General features: G+C 42.8%; 1 long non-coding RNA gene across 1 annotated transcript in view; it reads left to right on the top strand.

Moving 5' to 3' along the window:
• Positions 1–651: 651 nt before the first annotated feature.
• LOC132326960 (uncharacterized) overlaps positions 652–10,104 on the top strand; it is a 32,167-nt gene continuing 22,714 nt past the window's right edge. Inside the window, exon 1 of the long non-coding RNA XR_009486388.1 lies at positions 652–880. This is a non-coding gene — a long non-coding RNA (uncharacterized LOC132326960). The remainder of the gene's footprint in view (positions 881–10,104) is intronic.

The raw sequence follows: 10,104 nt of genomic DNA, 5'->3' as shown, positions 1-10,104 counted from the left end.
TCTTCAACTCCCCTCTCTTTAGATCATAATAAAGACAGCTCACTTGAGCAAATAGTTCCTTTGAAATGTTAATCCTCCTCAGATGTGTGTTTTGTTAGATCAGCTGCACTGTTAAAATACTTTCTATTTTCCCATTAATTGGAATGCAGAATAACACTTATTAGCCATATGGACACAAAGTAGCTCGTTGATGAAGACAACTGAATTAAAGCCTCCTGTTAAACAATGAATTAACTGTGATAGAGGGTGAAAAACCCACACTTACATAAAACTGGGTTGTCTGACCCTCTCTTATCCAGCACAATCTCTCCTTAAAAGACCAAATATATTTCAGACATTGTCCCCAGTGCAACCTAAAATCCATACAAAAGCATAGAAAGGAGAGCGAATGTAAAAACCTGCAGCAAAGGGGCTTATGGAAACACTGGTTTTTTAAATGTATTGGTTTATATTAGTTTTATTTGGCACTTAAAGACTGAAATCCCCAGAAGCTGAACCTTTCCTTCAGCAATGCACGTGGAGGTGCATGTTTGCTGCAGAGCTGGCTCCGTGGTGGCTCCCTGGCTGCAGACCTGGCTTGGCTCAGGTGCGATCAGCACAGTGTGGGATCTCACGCTGCTGCTGCTCCTCCCTCCTTCCCTGCCTCGCTCCAATAACGAGAGCAGCTCCGTGATTGCCCCTTAATGAATTGTGGGGGAATGTGCTCGGTTTCCCCGGGGTGTGAAAGGAATTTGAGGTGGGTCGTCAGCATTGAAATATTAAATTACTTCGGCAGGTTGTGTGAGGTTAGCAGCCAAGGAAGTTACCTCCATGTAAATCAGCAGGCACAGAAGAAAAGGGAGAAGAATGTGTCTGGGAGGACATTTAGGAAAAGAACCAGGTAAGAACCTCAGCTTGTGTGCAGTGAAAGCATGGTTAAGCTTCAGTAGACTTCAGCGATTATGGCTTTGTTTGGAAACTCTGCCTGTAATTTTGAAACAGGAGACATCTGAATCCATGAAGAGTTTTGAGTCCTAGTCTATGCTTCAACAAAAGCTCAGTCTTTCTGGAAATATGTCCCTCTTTACTGCTCCTTGATTTACACATTTTGTGCAAGTCTGAACACCGACATACAATAATTGAGGAGTAGGAGCTGGGGTGAATGAAGCTTCTGTTTACAGGTATGGCTTCCAGAGGGACAGGAAACTGGTGTTATTTACTTAACCAGGAACAATAGATCATTTGCTATTCAGCTGGCATTTCCATTGCTGGCATGGATGGGTGCATCCTCTGCTCACACCCTCAGCTGCTGCACCCCTACCTGCTCCCTCCACTGCCTCTGGCACTGGTGATGCCTCCAACAGCAATCAGAGAGATTTCCAGATTCCAGCAATTGACAGAGAGTAAATTTGCAAATGTGCACTGTGCTAACATGATTAGGCCTGTGAACATGCAAATCCTTGGAAAGAATTTTGGTTTTATGCAACTGACGTAAATAAAACGGATCCTGTTTATGCACTGCCTAGACAGCCGCTGTACAAACTGGGCTGCCAGGGATGATTTCATTCACCTCTTTAGTGAGACACACAGAGAACCACAGTGCAGATAGCTCCAGGGCATCATTTTCATGATAATCAAAACACAGACACACTACACAATAGTTTACAACCAGAACTGGGAGCAGATATCTAATTCTGGGGAAGGAGGAAAATTTTTCTGTCCAGAACACATCTCCTGATGCTCACAGGTTCCCACAGCTACTCTGCCTGATGTCACAGGATTTTGGGGAGCAATAAATGATCCTTTTCAGGTAGACCAAATAGGCAGTATTTCTAACAGCACCAGGCTGTGACTGACACATAAGCAGAGCGCATTGCTCTTGATCTTGAGTTTCAGCTGAGGCCAAAGACTGGAAATTTGGTCTGTGTATCCTTGCTGTTTGTTTGACTGATCAATTGTCCTTCCTTCAGCATGCCAGCGTGTCTCTAATTTGGGAGACACAGTCCTGAACAGAGTGGTCCTTACACTAACTTTTCCCTCAGAGCACCCCACAAGTTACCTTGCTTTGCAGCTTGTTGCAGTGGAAAACAACCAGAGCTTCATTAAGGAAACCTCACACAGAGATCAATCAGGTTACTCTGGTTAATCTTGACTCTCTCACTTGGCAGTGAATTATAACCTCCCTTGTGAGGTAATTTCTAATTCCTCATGGAGAAAGTAAGGTGGATTCTTTTGGCATTTGCAACAGCAAGCAGGGAACAATTCACTTGAGTGTTCTGCTGAAAGGCCAAAGTGTTGTGCTGAGGGTATGCTAGGTTATCATCCATAATGTGGAGTTGTGAGCATTGTACCTGGGGGAAAAATGTGGGGAAGAGGTCTGGGAGTGGATGGAGATTATCAACACTTCCCTAGGGATGAAGTGCACACGGGCTCTGCTCATGAAGCCCTTGACGAGAAGACCTTTTCCAAACTTAATGATTCTAAGACCAAGTATTCAAAGAAATCCTTGAGTCAGGGAACACGGAGTGTTCTCTCATTGCTGATAATATTGCAAAATATCATCTGCTTCCCAGAGAAGGTTCTGATAATTTAAACAATTTTTTCATTGGAGGAAACCCTCAACCTTTTTTTTAAAACACATATTATTAAAATTGTGAAAGATTTTAATCACCAAAGTTTTCTAAGAAAACCTGAAAACCTTGAAATTCTTATGGCTTCCTCTTTCTCTCTTCTTCTTTATTTTTCCCCATATTTTTTTTTTCAATAGTAAATTGTAAAGAGAAGAGAAAAGGCTGGTATAGGACTGAAAAAACTAATAGTTATAGTTTTCAGGTAAAAACATGAAAATGGACTGGCTGACTTATTTTTTAAATATTTCTATTTCCCTGGGTACTGCTGTGAAATTGAGGTTAGTGGCAGTTGGTTGCATTGATATATGCAGACCAGCACAGCTGAGATTGGAAGGGACCTCTGGAGGTTTTCTTGTCCAAGCTCCCTTTTCACAGTCCAGTCAGTCCAAGAAACTTGTTCCAGACTATTTTAAAGTGGTTCTTCAGCTCCTCCTGGAAATTCAAGTTCTCTGGATGCTTATTTTTCTTTTACTGAATCCTGCAGATCTCTTGGCCACCAATAATTGCTGATTCCTACCAGTGAGGGATACATGCAGCAGTCTTTCTCATCCTGTTTTACAGTCCAAGTTCTTCCTCTTTCAGCATTGCTCAGAGAATATTCTCTAATACTCTCCAGAAAGCAAGGTCACTTGTTGACAAGAAATCTTTAAACCAGTGACAGAGGAAAAATTAAAAATACTCCCTGTCAAATGCATAGAAATTTATCTATCACCAGCACTTTTCCTACAACAAAACCAGGAAATTCACAGGCAAAACAGCCAGGATAAACTCTCAGCCGTTTATAACAAGCCACTGAGCAATGTTAAAAAGCACTTTGCTTTGGGACAGGCCTTTCAGTGGCCTAAATAGCTGAGAAAATGGTGCTCAGTACTATCTGTTATTTGTGCTGTCCCAAAGCCACCACAGTGACACTGGGCACAGGAACCCAGTGAGGGAACCAAGGGTTTGCAGTTCCACTTCTGCACTGTGCCACAGATTTTGGGTGAAGTCTCAGCCACTTTGGCTTTCTAAGTGCCTGCACTGGAAGATGACTGTCCATGTGGTTCTGTTCAGCACCCAGCTCAGCAAGTGCTACCTTTTCCCTGGAATTACAACAAAATACATAAAATCATGAGGCTGAGACATACTGTGGAGGAAACTGAACCATCACAGCTTCAGCTGCACTGTTTATACTCAAATCACTTTGGTTGTCATGGCCCACAAGGTACAATTGCCATGCAATTAAAGCAGTCTGCTTTTAAATGTAGAGGGTTTTTTTCTTTCTTTTTGAGTCCATAGAAAAAAAATGCAATTTTTATATATATCCAAATCATCACTAAAATCTAAAACATTTTCTCTCTGAAGAGATTTCAGCCATTTCCAAAACCAAGCATTCAGTTCTAAGCTGTTTTAACTGTACTGCTCTTTTGTTAGTTCCAATGGATTATTTTGAAATTTCTCTAATTTATATTTCAATGTACTTTCTAGGCATGCTGGCCATTCTTTCAAAGGAGCATAAAGTGGTTATTGTTAATACATACATACTGGGTAGCAGCAAATGTTTCTGGAGTACTGGGCTTTCTGTAATGACATTAAATGAAGGGAAAAAAAAGGAGATGAAGTAATACTGATCTCTATGACAGCCTCTGTTTGCAGGACAAGGATTTAATTCAGAATTAAGCCACATTAGTGTTAAAGAAGCCATTACTCACTTGCAAATTTTTCTCTCCAAAACCCCATTTCATTGCTTGGTGCAATAAGCTGGTACATTTATCCACAAACATTTGGTGACTGATGCTTTATTTTGCCTTTGAATGTTTCTTTAATGAAATCTGGGTTCTTAAAAATATCCAGTAACATAGTTAACCATTTTGCTTTCACATTAACAGAGCAGTTATTCTGTTGCCATTTCTCATTTACCTAGCTTTGATATGTGACTCCCTGTACAGAAAAACAAAAATCAGGTATCAATACAGATATAAATTGTTTATAGAATTTTACTGGGTATAAAAAATGTGCCTGCCTGTGTGGCTTTTTCATTCTTATTAACAGGCATACATTTACTTATGTTTTGCATTAGCTGTGGAAAACTTCCTTTGAGTTTTGTCAAACTGTCTTGTTCTGAGAATGCATAAAACAACTCTCTTCCAAGTTTAGGATATGCTTTGTTGTCCTTTGAAAGTTATGGTGCAAATTTGCTGAGGGACATTTAGTCCAGCAATCCTCAGAGTCCAGCAAAACTATTTCTAGGCTAAACGGTACTTCTGGTCTCTAAGGAGCTTCTGCAGCCGCCAAAAATCCCTGGGACATGTGCACAGCCCCTTTTCCCAGGCTGAGCTGTGTTTGAGACCAGAAATGTGGGCATGTGTTGATAAAAGAGAAGATTAATGTTATAGTATCTGAAAATTGTCTGACACTAGCTGAATCTCTCCCATTCTTGGCTGTGCTGGGTGGTACTTTAAGGTGGAGCCACCAGAAAAAGAGCTTGGGTTTAGGCAACAAATTGACTGAGTGGGCTCTTTCTGAGTTAAAGAAGGGGAAATTTTGGGCACTGAGCTCCTTCCTTTTGCCTGCCCCCAGAGTGGGGTCACACCAGTCTATCAGGGAAAAATCTGAAAAGAAGAAAGGTGCAAGAGAAGAAGGCTGCAGGGCTTTTCCCAGAGGAGCCAACCAGGCTGTTGGAGGGTGGCTGCTGCCCTCAGCTCACCTCCCGTGGCTGAGAGCTGCTGCACGGGTGCATTTTGCTATCGTCATCCTAGTTCTGCTATTTCATTCAGTCATGGGCCCTGCTTATTTAAACAACTGAAACCAGAAGACTTTGTTTCCTTGGCTCTGTATTCTCCTGAGTAAAAATAAGCCAACAAGTTGTTTCTAAGAAAAAGGTTGATGCTATCTTTTAAAATGTACTTCCAACTGATTGTTATCTCTTTTCAGGCTGGGCCTTCTGCCACCCCTGCTACCCCTCCTCCTGGCATCAACCACTAGCTCAAATCTCACCAGAAAGATGGAAAGTTTCAGCCCTGCCCCAGCCTTGCAGGAGCTATCTGGCCTCTAAAGAATGTCAGAAATTGAGGTCTTTTGAGATCTTCGCATGTTTTGCACTTGAAAATTGTCTCCAAGCACTTTTGAGAATCTGGTTATCTATATGGGTGTGTGAGAAATGCCATAGGACGGGCAAGATGAGTCACACACAAGATCCTGTTTTTCACAGAACAAGCCCTGGTGGAACTGCCCCTTTTAACCCTTATTTTTTAATTTCTCAGAGTTTTTTCCATTCCTTAAAACCTGTTCCCTTCACTTGCCTTAAGAGGATCCTTTGTCACGTCCTTTCCATAGGTACCATTGACTTTTTTGATTCAGCGCTGCTCACTTCTGAGAGATCCTTTCTGCTTTTTGAGGGTTATTTGCCCTTTTGCAGCAAGGCACTGTGCTCTCTGTGTTGACGTGAGCCCTGCAGAGAATTATCACTTGGACATGCACATTGGTGCCAAGGGGAGATAATGCCCTCTTTTCAGACTGAAGCCTGCCCGTAGGAGTGTTCCCAGTACGATTTTCACAGTCATAACTGCAGTTAATCTTAAACTTGGCATACCCTTCCTTTCTCTGTAATGTTTTTAATGACTCTTTCAGGGTGGGAGAATCCTCGGGGTTTTTGCAGTGCTGCATTCACCTACTGATTCATTCTTGCCAGGTTGGTGTTGCTAACCAAGGTCCAGCTTAATGAGCAACTCTACCATTTATATTTCAGTGCAGGAAGTTATCTGTCTTTTCCAGCTAAACAACACTGAGAGGAGGAGGAAGCATTTTTTTCTGAGCAAGCAGGAGGTGCAGTGCTGCACAATGGTCAGTAAATATGTAGCAGCAATTTACAGGGTTTATTTTTAATCCAGGGCCTACGTTAAGAGAATGGCATGAACTGGATAAATCAATCAGGCTGTTGCAAAGCAAGCTTGAAATGAAAGGGCAGTCAAGGAGGAAGTGGTAAATAACACACAGGACTGATTGCTTCTGGGCACAGCTAAGGCCTTGGGTTTAAGGAGTAATTACCTGGTCACACCTAAACCCTTGCTGGTGTGCAATGTGCAAACTGCAGACTTCAGCTAAGAGGCTGTTCTTGCCCTTGACAGCAAGAATTTCCTTGGTAAGAGCCATTTATTCCTGGTTTCTTGAAGGAGCTGTAAAGCATGCAAGACCCTATGCTTAGTCACTTGTGATCTTTGGTCTCAGCACTAGCACAGAGCTCATCTGCTTCACATGAGCTGGGGACAGCAAGGGGAAAGAAGCAGGAGAGTTGAGTTGACATTCCTCCTCTGTCACAAAGCTGGGATGCAGGGCTGAGCCCCATAAATAATTTGTGCCAGCCTGGCAGCTGGTTAGACCAAGGGTACAAAAATGCCCCTTACACTTAGGGGTGGTGGGCATGCTGTGCAATGCAGCAGGGGTGAGCCAAATGCCACATTTGCAAACCTGTTGACTGCTAATCCCACTAAAAAAAATAAAATAAAATAAAAAGGCCAGAATTCAAAGAGAGCCAAACAAATTGTGTCTGCCCATTGTACTCATGGTGAGAAACCTGCAGCTCATCTCCTTGGGTAAATGTAGGGTGAGTTCACTCAGTTTGTCCTTCCTAGAAGCCTGCTGCAAACAGATAGTACAGAGCCTTTTCTGCAGCATGCAGACACAGATGGCCCTGCCCTGTTGGGATGATAGCAAATGGAGATCTGAAATTGGATGCAGTAATTGCATGGCTGCTTGCTTCCTTGGCTCCCTGTTAAACCTGAACAGAGCTGGGAAACACAACACACCTGAAGAACCATCAGAGATAGGAGACCAGCTGTGGCCATGATGTGCCTTTCACCCCACAAGATGGTCCAACCAATGATCCAGTTAAGTGAGAAAAGGCAAATCAGGCTGCCATTGTTCACTAGTTAGCTTCCAGGGGCAGCTTTCTGCCAGAAGACAAGTAGTGGATGAGTAAAGACTTCCTCAGTTGTGTCTCAAAGGAAAAAAAAAATCAAATCCAATTTATAATTAGGAAGACAATGGCATTCAAGGGTGAAGGAGAGCCATGAAACTACATGCCTTGGTGGAAAAAGGAACAATGTATAGAGGGTGCACTGGCTATCACACCCCGATCCTTGGGATTTGCCATTGGTCCCAGAGCTCCCAAAACTGAAATGCAGATTGTCCTACCCATCAGTTTGGGCCATGTATCAACTAACATGCAGAATCAGTCATGGAGACACAGAGAGTAAATGGCAATGTCGTGTCATTCACATGCAACCAAACTGGATACTGGGACTTGCCTTTGTACTGGGGCTCTCTGCTCTGGGATTTGAGTCAGTTTTCACCTGGTTGTGATGTCAGGTACCTGACAAGTGCACTGTGGATGACCCTCACTCCAATTACCCTGCATCAGCAGCATCCTTTCTGTGCAGAGCCCGACTTACACGCACTGAGTGAAAGACAACCTATACATATTTTCCTAATAAATTCTCCAACTTTTCCTGAGCCTGAGATAAACCTTCTTATCTAATATCAAGTAATTTAAGCATTTTTAACATTCTAAAGACAAGTTAATCCTTTCATAGGGAAAAGTCAGAAAATGGGCTTAGAATGACATTTTAACAGTGTCTATGGTATGTTAAGCCGATGAAAAATTCTAGCAGCAGTTTCAAGCACTTTTGGCTAAAATACTACTGTGATCTTAGAGCATTGTAAAATAGAAGTATCATGCCAAATTGCTAGGTGTTTGTCAATAATGTAAAATATTCTACCAACAAAAACTACTTTTTTCTCCCAGTAACTGCAATTCTCAGATACAGTTTTAGTGACATGACACATTTAATAGGAGTCCTAATTTGACCTGGTCCTGAACTTACATTTATTTGTCTTATTTGAGCTCCCTACTTTTCCCAGGTAAGTTTTGTTGCCAAGTAACACTTGATTTTCACCTGTTTTCCAAGGCCTAATTTCCATAATTTTTCTGGTTTTATCAGAGTGTGGCCATTTCAATGCATGCTAAAGATGATGAAGAGACAATCTGAAACTCCTGTTTGTTCACAAGAAGAAAAAGTATTAGAAGCTGGGATACTGATTTGTCCAAGGCATTCTGCATTAGTTAGAAACCTATCTTTGAGTTTTACTTTCATTAGGGTTGTATCATCTCTTTTGGAGATGACAAAAGAACATCAGGAAAGTTTCCTCATTTTCTATTACTGTTCTTGCCCAATGTCCAAAGGAGCTCAGAGGTTAATGAATAAAGCATGTAAAGCCTAGATACTGAAAGCCACCACATAGGCCACCATATATCACATATTTTGAGGGCAAAGCAGTCCTGAACATTAAAAAACCCTTTAAATGATCCATCTGCCATTTATGCATCCCCCAGAGTGCATCTCCTGCCTGAGCCTGGGAACTAGGGCAGTGTTATCAGAGGGCTGATCCCATTCCTGAAAGCCCTCAAGCACCCACTTGCTCATTACCCACACCCTGAGTGACTCTCCCAAGAACACACACCCCAGAGCTCCCTGTGCTTCGTTTCTGGTTTGTTTGTTTTTTCCAAGCCCAGTTTGCTTTCCAGCCTTTCAATGAAGGGAGTGCCACCATGCAGGAATGCAGGCGTAGCTTTGCTGCTTTCAGGCCAAAGACAATCCAAGATCCCTTGAGCTCCTCGTGCCTGGAATGGGGCTGGTAGGAGACTTGTGCCCTCTGGGGACACCTCAGGATGTCTCACATGGCTCCAGGGGACTGCCTAGAGCAGGTCAATGAAGCTGGAGCTCATTTTGGAACTGAAACCAGGCTGAGCTGGCTGTTTATTACTGGAAGGAGATGGAAAATGGGGCTAATTCAGGTATGGAAACAAGCAGCCAGTAGTCAAGAGGCCTCAAACATAGTCCATGATGCTGTTTGGGGTCTGCCCTAGAGTTATCCTCGACAGCACCCTTGCTGACTTCATGGCATGGCCACCTGGTGAATGTGGCCTCACCAAAGCTAAAGAATCTGCTTTGGCATATGGTGGAAGCCTTAGGAGCATGACTGAGGTCTTTGTACTCTCTTGATTGTTTAGCACATCACCCTCATGCCCCAAGAGAGGATGGTCAAAATAAGAGTTTAATTTGGAGCTGCATCTTAGAGCCAATAAAGCAAAAGTCCCAACATTTATTCCCAATTCAACCCAACTCTTCCTGCCAGATCTGCACCAAAACTGCATCAAACCCACTCTCCCTCTGTCAAAACTATGGTTCACACTTCTGAATCCTGCAAGTGAGCTGTGGAGAAAATATCCTTTCCTAATGGGATCAGATACTGTGGGCAAGAGAGTAAATAAATTGGGAGGAAAAAGACAGGTGACTTGTTCTGAGCTCTGTCTCCCCCAGATACTGCCTTGGACTCCCACTCCTGAGCTACACAACCAACACATGACTTCTGCTTTGGGCACTGTGTTTTCCTCATTTTAAATCAGGCAGATAGGATATTCCTGGTTCACAGCTGCAGAAGGGCCAAATACAGGTCT

This window comes from Haemorhous mexicanus, chromosome 4, assembly GCF_027477595.1.
Source record: "Haemorhous mexicanus isolate bHaeMex1 chromosome 4, bHaeMex1.pri, whole genome shotgun sequence".
NCBI lineage: Eukaryota > Metazoa > Chordata > Aves > Passeriformes > Fringillidae > Haemorhous > Haemorhous mexicanus.
Note: the sequence above shows the minus strand (reverse complement) of the source record. Positions and strands in the feature narration are given on the sequence as shown.